This window comes from Nerophis ophidion, linkage group LG08 (assembly GCF_033978795.1).
Source record: "Nerophis ophidion isolate RoL-2023_Sa linkage group LG08, RoL_Noph_v1.0, whole genome shotgun sequence".
In the NCBI taxonomy this organism is placed as follows: Eukaryota; Metazoa; Chordata; class Actinopteri; order Syngnathiformes; family Syngnathidae; genus Nerophis; species Nerophis ophidion.
Window position 1 is genome coordinate 23,320,457 of NC_084618.1, and position 12,877 is coordinate 23,333,333.

Consider the following 12,877-nt stretch of genomic DNA (forward strand, 5'->3'; position numbering starts at 1 on the left):
TCAGTGTTGGAGTTTGTTTTTTTATTAGATGGCAATTCTCGCCAGTCCTGATGTGTGTGTAAAATTAATGAGTTTTGAAGCATGTTAAGGGGGTGAAATTACAGCTCAAAGAGGTGGTGGTATAATAATAATAATAACACCTTAGAAATACAATAGGGTCCTCTGTCCTAAAAGGACATTCGGTCCCTAATAATAAGTTAGTTTTATTTGAGTTCATCCCATCTTTGTCGAGCCTTGTCGCATTTTTTTTGCCATATTCAACCTTTTCCATCGATCCTCCTCGTTTGGTCCGCCATGGTGGGTGAGGTAGTTCAGGGTGGTGGGAAAAAACTCTTAGTAGGGAGCCCCCCTTTCCTCGGTCTACGTTAACTTGTTCTCCGGCTGGATTGCGCATTCTTTCCACCTCAGTCGGTCAAGGAGAACCAGACGCCGACTTCTGCCCCTTTCCTCCTGGTGGTGATGATGAGGATGATGATGCCGCAGGAGCCTCTCAAGCGGCAGAGGACATTTTCGGGCTCTGAATCACACTTTCCAGCGACTTCCTGCCTCCCATTCCTCTCTCATCAGGTGCTCCGTTGAACGCCTTAAACGTAAACACATGTGTCGGGCGCGGTAACGTGAGTCTTTCCATTCAGATGCTGGATTTTTTTTTACGTCTGCCAGGGAAAACACGTCGTGACGACGAAAAAGGGAAGAGGAGGACGGCTCCCTCCGAGGCCGTGGTCACACAGTCCCGTGCAACCAACAGGTGGCGCTCTCATCCCTAATGTGAGTCTATTTTCGGCCGATCAGAAACGTGAAAAAAGTGGAAAATAGCGAGAAAAACATCTGACGGACAAAGACGCCACACTAAGAAAAATTATTTAAATGTTTAAATGTTAAATGGAACCTCGATTCACGAACTTAAAATCCCCAAAACCAGTCAAGTTGGCACGTTGTGTAGATCGTAAATAAAAACACAATACAATGATTTGCAAATCCTTTTCAACGTATATTCAATTGACTGCAAAGACAAGATATTTAACGTTCAAACTGGAAAACTTAATTTTTTGCTTCTATTATTAAATTTCGAATTTAATGCCTGCAGCATGTTTCAAAAAAGCTGGCACAAGTGGCAAAAAAGACTGAGAAAGTTGAGGGATGCCCATCAAACGCTTATTGGGAACATCCCACAGGTGAACAGGCTAATTGGGAACAGGTGGGTGCCATGATTGCGTTATAAAAGCAGCTTCCGTGAAAATGCTCAGTCATTCACAAACAAGGACGGGGCGAGGGTCAACACTTTGCGAACAAATGCGTGAGCAAATTGTTTAAGAACAGGATTTCTCAACGAGCTATTGCAAGGCATTGAGGGATTGCGCCATCTTTGCTCCATCCATTCATCCATCTTCTTCCGCTTATCCGAGGTCGGGTCGCGGGGGCAACAGCCTAAGTAGGGAAACCCAGACTTCCCTCTCCCCAGCCACTTCGTCTAGCTCTTCCCGGGGGATCCCGAGGCGTTCCCAGGCCAGCCGGGAGACATAGTCTTCCCAACGTGTCCTGGGTCTTCCCCGTGGCCTCCTACCGGTTGGACATGCCCTAAACACCTCCCTAGGGAGGCGTTCGGGTGGCATCCTGACCAGATGCCCGAACCACCTCATCTGGCTCCTCTCGAGGTGAAGGAGCAGCGACTTTACTTTGAGTTCCTCCCGGATGGCAGAGCTTCTCACCCTATCTCTAAGGGAGAGCCCCGCCACACGGCGGAGGAAACTCATTTCGGCCGCTTGTACCCGTGATCTTATCCTTTCGGTCTTGACCCAAAGCTCATGACCATAGGTGAGGATGGGAACGTAGAACGACCGGTAAATTGAGAGCTTTGCCTTCCGGCTCAGCTCCTTCTTCACCACAACGGATCGGTACAACGTCCGCATTACTGAAGACGCCGCACGGATCCGGGTTCAGAGAATCTGGAGAAATCCCTGAACGATCCCCCAGGCGATACTGCATCAAAAAGCAACATCAATGCGTTAAGGATATCACCACATGGGCTCAGGAACACTTCAGAACACCACTGTCAGTAACTACAGTTGGTCGCTACATCTGTAAGTGCAAGTTAAAACTCTTACTATGTAATGCCAAAGCCATTTATCAACAACACCCAGAAACGTTGCCGGCTTCGCTGGGCCAGAGCTCGTCTAAGATGGACTGATGCAAAGTGGAAAATTGTTCTATGGTCTGATGAGTCCACATTTCAAATTGATTTTGGAAACTGTGGACGTCGAAAAGAACCATACGGATTGTTCTAGGCGCAAAGTTCAAAAGCCAGCATCTGTGATGGTATGGGGGTGTATTAGTGCCCGAGGCACGGGTAACTTACACATCTGTGAAGGCACCATTAATGCTGAAAATGTTGATTGGCAACACTAATTTGGCCCCAGTGTGTATCTGTGTTGGCCCTTTAATGAGGTGGCGACTTGTCCAGGGTGTACACTGCCTTCCGCCCGAATGCAGCTGAGATAGCCTCCAGCGGACAAGCGGTAGAAAATGGATGCATGGATATTTAGACTGTACTTAAATGTATAATAGACTGTATTTATGTATAATAGACTGTATTTATGTTATTCACATGTGAATAAGGGCTTCACGGTGGCAGAGGGGTTAGTGCGTCTGCCTCACAATACGAAGTTCCTGCAGTCCTGGGTTCAAATCCAGGCTCGGGATCTTTCTGTGTGGAGTTTGCATGTTCTCCCCGTGAATGCGTGGGTTCCCTCCGGGTACTCCGGCTTCCTCCCACTTCCAAAGACATGCACCTGGGGATAGGTTGATTGGCAACACTAAATTGGCCCTAGTGTGTGAATGTGAGTGTGAATGTTGTCTGTCTATCTGTGTTGGCCCTGCGATGAGGAGGCGACTTGTCCAGGGTGTACCCTGCCTTCCGCCCGATTGTAGCTGAGATAGGCGCCAGCGCCCCCCGCGACCCCGAAAGGGAATAAGCGGTAGAAAATGGATGGAAAATGGACATGTGAATAATCCCGTATAATAGACTGCATTTATATTATGCACACATAAATAATATCTAAGGGTTTATTGTGAGCGAACTGTGGTTTTGAATTCCCCCCCAGGGATCAATAAAGTACTTTCTATAAGGTGAGACATATTATCTGGCGTTTTATTTTGCAACATTACGCTAAAGCAACTTTTCTTCCCTTCTGGTACCTGCTGATCTGTATTTGAGATCTGCATAAAACCTGAAAAATTGTGCGCGTGCGCCTTTGTAGTCCATGATGAACCATAGTGGATAATCTCCTTTTTTTATGGGACATTCATCCTCCAATGTTGCCATTTTTAATATAAAGTAATGTAAAGTTCTTACTTATATCTTATAAGGGCTAAAACATTATTCACCCAAGGAACTTTAGTTACTAGAGAGTTACGATCAGACGTTTTTTTCCACGGGACACATTTCTTGGTGTTGATGTTTCCGGATGAGGAGATGCTGCTCTGTTATTGATTGAAGTCAAGTCTGAATGTCATTAAAACAGTTAGCGCCATCTTTTGACACTTCTTCCTCTACCGTCCTTGCACGCTACACCGCTACAAAAAAGATGACACTGTCAAAGTGGAGGCATGTAAATAAGACCGCCCACAAATCGGCGCATCTTTAAACAACAGTCAGAAAAGCGGCTTGAAGGGCTTCACGGTGGGAGAGGGGTTAGTGCGTCTGCCTCACAATACGAAGGTCCTGAGTAGTCGTGGGTTCAATCTCGGACTCGGCATCTTTCTGTGTGGAGTTTGCATGTTCTCTCCGTGACTGCGTTAGGTTCCCTCCGGGTAGTCCGCCACCTCCAAAGACATGCACCTGGGGATAGGTTGATTGGCAACACTAAATTGGCCCTAGTGTGTGAATGTGAGTGTGAATGTTGTCTGTCTATCTGTGTTGACGACTTGTCCAGGGTGTACTCCGCCTTCCGCCCGATTGTAGCTGAGATAGGCATCAGCGCCCACCGCAACCCCAAAGGGAATAAGCGGTAGAAAAATGGATGGATGGAATGGAAAAGCATTTTATTATTTAATTCCTCTGTCTCTCCGGCCAAAGCGGGCTGGACAGCAAGTGGGTTTCTCTGCAGTTTGCTGATCGCCAGGTGCTGAGACAGCCAGCGGGTGTTGTTGACTTCCTGATGAAATAACATGAGATAAAAGACAGAGTGCAATTACTAACAAATGTTACGTTTTTTTTTTTCCAGTGCTTTCGACACAGATCATCTGCACTTTTTAAGACTGGGCGACAGGTGCAATGGACGTCGAGTGGATCTAGTCAATAGTGTGGAAGTCCAGTCCATAATGGGACTAACAATATAGTGTGAGAGTCCAGTCCATAGTGGATCTAACATAATAGTGAGAGTCCAGTCCATAGTGGATCTAACATAATAGTGAGAGTCCAGTCCATAGTGGATCTAACATAATAGTGGGAGTCCAGTCCATAGTGGATCTAACATAATAGTGGGAGTCCAGTCCATAGTGGATCTAACATAATAGTGAGAGTTCAGTCCGTAGTGGATCTAAAATAAAAGTGTGAGAGTCCAGTCCATAGTGGATCTAACATAATAGTGTGAGAGTCCAGTCCATAGTGGATCTAACATAATAGTGTGAGGGTCCAGTCCATAGTGGATCTAACATAAAAGTGTGAGAGTCCAGTCCATAGTGGATCTAACATAATAGTGAGAGTCCAGTCCATAGTGGATCTAACATAAAAGTGTGAGAGTCCAGTCCATAGTGGATGTAACATAAAAATGTGAGAGTCCAGTCCATAGTGGATCTAACATAGTGTGAGAGTCCAGTCCATAGTGGATCTAACATAGTGTGAGAGTCCAGTCCATAGTGGATCTAACATAATATTGAGAGTTCAGTCCATAGTGGATCTAACATAATAGTGTGAGGGTCCAGTCCATAGTGGATCTAACATAATAGTGTGAGTCCAGTCCACAGTGGATCTAACATAATAGTGTGAGTCCAGTCCATAGTGGATCTAACATTATAGTGTGAGAGTCCAGGCCATAGTGGATCCAACATTATAGTGTGAGAGTCCAGTCCATAGTGGATCTAACATAATAGTGTGAGAGTCCTGTCCATAGTGGATCTAGCATAATAGTGTGAGAGTCCAGTCCATAGTGGATCTAACATAATAGTGTGAGAGTCCAGTCCATAGTGGATCTAACATAATAGTGAGAGAGTACAGTCCATAGTGGATCTAACATTATAGTGTGAGATTCTAGTCCATAGTGGATCTAACATAATAGTGAGAGTCCAGTCCATATTAGATCTAACAATAGTGGGAGTCCAGTCCATAGCGGATCTGACATAATAGTGTGAGAGTCCAGTCCATAGTGGATCTAACATAATAGTGAGAGTCCAGTCCATAGTGGTTAGAGTCTTAGACTTGGATTGGTCGGATCTAGTCTGAGACATTGATTGGTTTGGATCTAGTCCAAGACTTAGATTGGTTTGGATCGAGTCTTAGATTCAAATCGGTCAGATTGAGTCTTTGACTTAGATTGGTTGGATCTAGTCTGAGACTTAGATTGGTCAGATCGGGTGTTAGACTTAGATTGGTCATATCAAGTCTTAGACTTAGACTGGCCAGATCTAGTCTTGAGTCTTGGATTGGTCAGATCGAGTCTTAGACTTACATTGGTCAGATCTAGTCTGATTCTTAGATTGGTCAAATCTAGTCCTAAACTTAGATTGGTCGGATTTAGTCTGAGATTTAGATTGGTCGGAACGAGTCTTAGACTCAGATTGTTCAGATCTAGTCTTAGACTTAGATGGGTCGGATCGAGTCTTAGACGTAGATTTGTCGGATCAAGTCTTGGATTTATATTGGTCGGATCGAGTCTTAGACTTAGATTGGTCGGATCGAGTCTTGGACTTAGGTCGATCAGATCGAGTCTTAGACTTAGATTGGTCAGATCCAATCTTAGACTTAAAATGGTCAAATCTAGTGTTAGATTTAGATTGGGCAGATTTAGTCGGAGTCTTAGATTGGTCAGATTTAGTCTTAGACTTAGATTGGTCACATCGAGTTTTAGACTTAGATTGGTCAGATCTAGTATTGGACTTATATTGGTCGGATCGAGTCTTGGACTTATATTGGTCGGATCGAGTCTTAGACTTAGATTGGTCGGATCGAGTCTTAGACTTAAATTGGTCAGATCTAGTGTTACATTTAGATTGGGCAGATTTAGTCTTAGATTGGTCAGATCTAATCTGAGACTTAGATTGGTCAGATCTAGTCCGAGTCTTAGATTGGTCAGATCTAGTCTTAGACTTATATTGGTCACATCCAGTTTTAGACTTAGATTGGTCAGATCTAGTCTTGGACTTATATTGGTCGGATCGAGTCTTAGACTTAGGTTGATCAGATCGAGTATTAGACTTAGATTGGTCAGATCTAATCTTAGACTTAAATTGGTCAGATCTAGTGTTAGATTTAGATTGGGCAGATGTAGTCTGAGACTTAGATTGGTCAGATCTAGTCCGAGTCTTAGATTGGTCAGATCTAGTCTTAGACCTATATTGGTCACATCGAGTTTTAGACTTAGATTGGTCAGATCTAGTCTTAGACTTAGATTGGTCGGATCGAGTCTTAGACTTAGGTTGATCAGATCGAGTCTTAGACCTAGATTGGTCAGATCCAATCTTAGACTTAAATTGGTCAGATCTAGTGTTAGATTTAGATTGGGCAGATTTAGTCTGAGACTTAGATTGGTCAGATCTAGTCTTAGACTTAGATTGGTCGGATATTGTTTTAGACGTAGATTGGTCTGATCTAGTATTGGACTTATATTGTTCGGATCGAGTCTTGAACTTAGATTGTTCGGATCAAGTCTTAGACTTAGGTTGATCAGATCGAGTCTTAGACTTAAATTGGTCAGATCTAGTGTTAGATTTAGATTGGGCAGATTTAGTCTTACATTGGTCAGATCTAATCTGAGACTTAGATTGGTCAGATCTAGTCCGAGTCTTAGATTGGTCAGATCTAGTCTTAGACTTATATTGGTCACATCCAGTTTTAGACTTAGATTGGTCAGATTTAGTCTTGGACTTATATTGGTCGGATCGAGTCTTAGACTTAGGTTGATCAGATCGAGTATTAGACTTAGATTGGTCAAATCTAATCTTAGACTTAAATTGGTCAGATCTAGTGTTAGATTTAGATTGGGCAGATGTAGTCTGAGACTTAGATTGGTCAGGTCTAGTCCGAGTCTTAGATTGGTCAGATCTAGTCTTAGACCTATATTGGTCACATCGAGTTTTAGACTTAGATTGGTCAGATCTAGTCTTAGACTTAGATTGGTCGGATCGAGTCTTAGACTTAGGTTGATCAGATTGAGTCTTAGACTTAGATTGGTCAGATCCAATCTTAGACTTAAATTGGTCAGATCTAGTGTTAGATTTAGATTGGGCAGATTTAGCCTGAGACTTAGATCGGTCAGATCCAGTCTGAGACTTAGATTGGTCAGATCTAGTCTCAGCTTTGGATCGGTCGGATCTAGTGTAGCGGTTGGTGCCAAAACCCCAAATGTTCATACTCCAAAACCAGAAGTGTGTGCCTGGGCAAGGATGAGGAGAAAAACAATTGTTCTCACGCAAACGAGTAATCCTACCTGTCAAAGCCGACGACAATCTTTGAAGTGTAATCTCTCTTTGTTGACATTGAGGTATTGTGTGCCAGAACGATGGCTGTGGATCAACCACTACCAGTCCAAAATAGTCCTAATCGACCTTGGAATGGAATGCTCACGCGGGAGATTCCGACCATTTTGGTCGTAACTCAACTATCTTGCATAGGTTCTACCTCAGCTTGTATTGTTAGTTGAGTTAGCACAGGTTTGATATGTGGAAATCACTAAAAAGTAGTTGATGCATAGAAGAGTTTTTATTTATGTTTTATTTTGCTTTTTGTTCAATCCTTAAAGTTTAATTGCTTTGTAGATACAATGAGATTAAGTCTAAGTTCATGTTGTACTTAATGGTGTTTTTGAAACCACACCATTTTTTCCTGAGGATTTTCAACTAACTTGAAGTGTTTTGTCAAGAGGATTATTCCTAAAAAATACAATTTTTAGAATGCGCTTTTTCTAGTTTGGGCGGAAGCTAAACAAATATTTTAAAACATTTATTTTTAAGTTATCATGCCATGATTTTACCCGTCTGGCCCACGTGGGAAGAGATTTTCCTATAGTCTGAGGTCCCTGGATGAGATTTCTACCTGAGACATAAAAATCTGGTCCTTTCGAGCAGCTCCTCTTCTGAGAGCGACACGATTACACACATTTTCCCTCGTGGGGACTTGGAAAAGCTTGTTATCACTCAGACGCTGACTAACCCTGATGTGGAGGAAGTCCAACAGCTGCTGTTTCCAAAAATGTGCTGCTAATGTTGTTTGAGCGGAGAAAAAAAGAACATGACATCACATGTGAGACACCTCAGGAAACAATGGTTCAAACTAATGATGATGCATTAACCCCCCCAAAACCCCTCCCAAGAAGTATGTGCATCATTTTTGTTTACGTTTTTAGACAGTTTTTTTGGGCAGATAAACGTGTCATGGCTGTCTATCAACCAAAGCAAATCCTTGCAAAATGTTGAATCTCGTTGAAGCAAACAAACCAAACAAAAGTCCACTTTGACTTTCCAACATCGTCATGAAATGACGTCCTAATCTACTTACTGCCTTAACTCTTTCATAGACATTTGGATTAACTTTTTTTATTTAAAAAAAAAAAATATATATATATATATACATATATATATATCTGAATTTTCTATCATGTAAAAAATGTGTAGCATTTGGATAGGAAAAATTAAAAAAACAAATGCAGCAATGGATATAGAAATATATATGAGGACATAACAAAAATGTAAGAACAAAATGTTACCATACCTGGTGTGTGTACACTTGAACTATTTTTTTTAATGTATTATTATTATTTTATTTTTAAACTTAATTGCCATAGCACACATACACATGCTACATAGAATCAACAAAACTTGCAACAGAGGGGAGGGAGTGGGAGCTACGGCTGCTGCTGTATAAGCGCTACTCAGTTGTCCATCGCCCCTCAGGGGAATCAAGCAATGGTGAAGGCGTGGGGTGGGGTGGGGTTGTGTGTGTGTGTGCATATGCCCCTTGTCCAGGGTTTAGTAGTCTTAGACTTAGATTGGTGAGCTCTAGTCTGAGACTTAGATTGGTCAGATCTAGTCCCGAGACATAGGGTGGTCAGATCTAGGCTTAGACTTAGATTGGTCAGATCTAGGCTTAGACTTAGATTGGTCTGATTGAGTATTACATTGGTCTGATCTAGTATGAGACTTAAATTGGTCGGATCTAGTCTGAGACTTAGATTGGTCGGCTCCAGTCTTAGAGTTAGATTGGTCAGATCTAGGCTTATACTTAGAATGGGCATATCTAGTCTTAGACTTACATTGGTCAGATCTAGTCTGGGACTTAGATTTGTAAAATTTAGTCTTAGATTGGTCAGATCTAGAATGAGACTTAAATTGGTAAGAACTATTCTGATACTTAGATTGGTCAGATCCAGGCTTATACTTAGATTGGACCTATCTAGTCTTGGATTTAGATTGGTCAGATCCAGTTTGAGACATACTTTAGTCAGATCTAGTCTTAGATTTAGATTGGTCAGATCTAGGCTTATACTTAGATTGGACACATCTAGTCTTAGACTTAGATTGGTCTGTTCTAGTCTGATACTTAAATTGGGCAAATCTAGTCTTAGACCTAGACTGGTCAGCATAAGTCTTAGACTTAGATTGGTCAGATCTAGTATGAGACTTAAATTGGTCGGAACTAGTCTGAGACTTAGATTGGTCAGATCTAGGCTTATACTTCGATTGGACATATCTAGTCTTAGACTTAGATTGGTCACATCTAGTCTTAGACTTAGATTGGTCAGATCGAGTCTTAGATTTAGATTGGTCGGATTTACTTTGAGACTTAGATTGGACAGATTTAGTCTTAGACTTAGAATAGTCAGATCCAGTCTTAGAGTAAGATTGGTCAGATCTAGGCTTATACTTAGACTGGGCATATCTAGTCTTAGACTTAGATTGGTCAGTTGTAGTCTGGGACTTAGATTTGTAAGATTTAGTCTTAGACTTGTATTGGTCAGATTGAGTCTTAGACTTAGATTGGTCAGATCTAGTATGAGACTTAAATTGGTCGGAACTATTCTGAGACTTAGATTGGTCAAATCCAGGCTAATACTTAGATTGGACCTATCTAGTCTTGGATTTAGATTGGTCAGGTCTAGTTTGAGACATAGATTGGTCAGATCTAGTCTTAGACTTAGATTGGTCAGATTTAGTCTTGGACTTAGATTGGTCAGATCTAGGCTTATACTTAGATTGGACATATCTAGTCTTAGACTTAGAGTGGTCTGTTCTAGTCTGATACTTAGATTAGGCAAACTAGTCTTACACCTATATTGGTCAGCATAAGTCTTAGACTTAGATTGGTCAGATTTAGTATGAGACTTAAATTGGTCGGAACTAGTCTGAGACTTAGATTGGTCAGATCTAGGCTTATACTTTGATTGGACATATCTAGTCTTAGACTTAGATTGGTCAGATCTACTTTGAGACTTAGATTGGACATATTTAGTCGTAGACTTAAAATAGTCAGATCTAGTCTTAGACTTAGATTGGTGAATTTGAGTCTTAGACTTAGATTGGTTAGATCTACTATGAGACTTAGATTGGTCAGATCGTATCTTAGACTTGGATTGGTTGAATCTAGTCTGAGACTTAAATTTGTCGTATCCAGTCTTAGAGTTAGATTGAGCAGATCGAGCCTTAGACTTAGATTGGACATATGTAGTCTTAGACTTAAATTGGTCAAATCTAGTCTTCAATTCAGATTGGTGAGATATAGTGCATATTTCCCTTGTCTAGGGTGTAGTGTTGTTGTGTCTAAAGGCCTGGGGCCGCTCTGCAGGCAGTGCAAGCAAACTTCAACTCCCAGATATATATATATATTTTTTTTTTTTTTTTTTTACTCATTACATTATATTATAGTATTATACAATTAATTGTTAATTAATCCTATACCTATTAATTGTTTTAGTTTTTTTGTTTTTTTCCTACTTTCTTGTTCAAATGCTACACATTTTTGTAAATGAGAGAAAATGTTAACTATTGATGTCACTGCCAAAGCACAAAAATATGGAATGTTTACAATGAAAACACAACAAATAAATCAAATTATAGCCAATATTTCAGAATAGTTCCTAACGATAGTGCAATGTATGTGTAAATTAAATATTTGTGACCTACCTCTTATCGTATACCCGACACTAGTGATTGTTTTCGTGATGAAAAAACAAAATTTAATAACGAGGCTCTCCTCCAGATCCGACTCCCTTCAAAGAGCCATAAATCCCATCTCTAGCTCCAACCCACTAAGTGTCGCTTCTCTGACAGCCAACTTGACTGTGCTTTTACAAAATAAAAGAATGTCTGTTTAGTGAGGCGCACCAAGAACATGGCTTCATAAACCTCATTCAAAGATTGTGAGCCCTAAAAAACGTCAAGTCATATCGAGTACAATCGGTAGATTCTGCCAGAACTTGCAGGAACTATGCCGCCTGAGGGGCTGTCAAGTGAAAGCGGGGGCGAGGGCGTTGTGGGCGGGGCGGGGCGGCGTGGAACGACAGCTTAACTCAGCAGGTAATGATAAAGTGTTGACTTGCTGGCGAGGTTTTTAATCCTGGCACACCTTTAGTAAAGAGGGCGCGACCCCGATGCTTTTTTGTTCTTTCTAACAATTACTTGTTTAAGTCATACAATACGATGTGGATCAGGATAATTTCAATTGTCACAAATGTATTGGTGAGAATTATGCTGAAATATTGGCCGATAATTAAGAAAAAAATGCATTAACGCAGGGGTTTCCAAACTACACCTTCTTAAATTTAAACAGTGAGACGTCATGAATTTAAATAGGAAAACTGGCCAAAGGGTGAATTAAATTCATTTTTAAAATCGTTCTACATGTGGGTATTTTGTCATCATCTCATGGATAACATGCATAATTCATGTATTTGGACACTTTTCCCTTAATTAACCCAACATTCACTTATATAACCCGATGCAAACAACCTTCCCTAGTCATGGTGCAAAAATATATATATATATAATAATCGAACCAACACAAGTTGCCAACAGACATGGTCATACAGTACATAAAACAATACAACACAAGAAAAAAAAAAACTAAATGTCCAGGCACCATAAACAAATTCAGAATTACACCCCTTTAAATCAACCCCTGCGACCCCGAGAGAGATGAGCAGTAGAAAATGGATGAATGGATGACTGTGGCTGTTTTGATGCCATCATGTTGACAACATGCATAATTCAGGTATTTGGCCACTTTTCCTTTAATTCACCCAAAAGTGCAACAATTACTTTAATAACCCAATGCAAACAACTTTCCCTAGTCATGGTGCAAAATATATATGTATATAATAATAGAACCAACACAAATTGCCAACAGACATGGTCATACATAACACAATAAAACACAATTTGTGGATAGTATAAAAAAAAAAAACGTCCAGGAACCATGAACCATAAACCAGAATTACACCCATTTGAATCAACCCTCGCGACCCCGAAATAGATGAGAGGTAAAAAATGGATGATTGTGGCTGTTTTGATACCATCCTTTGAATAAAATGCATAATTCAGGTATTTGGCTACTTTTCCTTTTATTAACCCAAAAGTGCAACATTTACTTATACGGTATAACCCAATGCAAACAACCTTCCCTAGTTCTGCTGCAATATATATATATATATATATATACATATATATATAT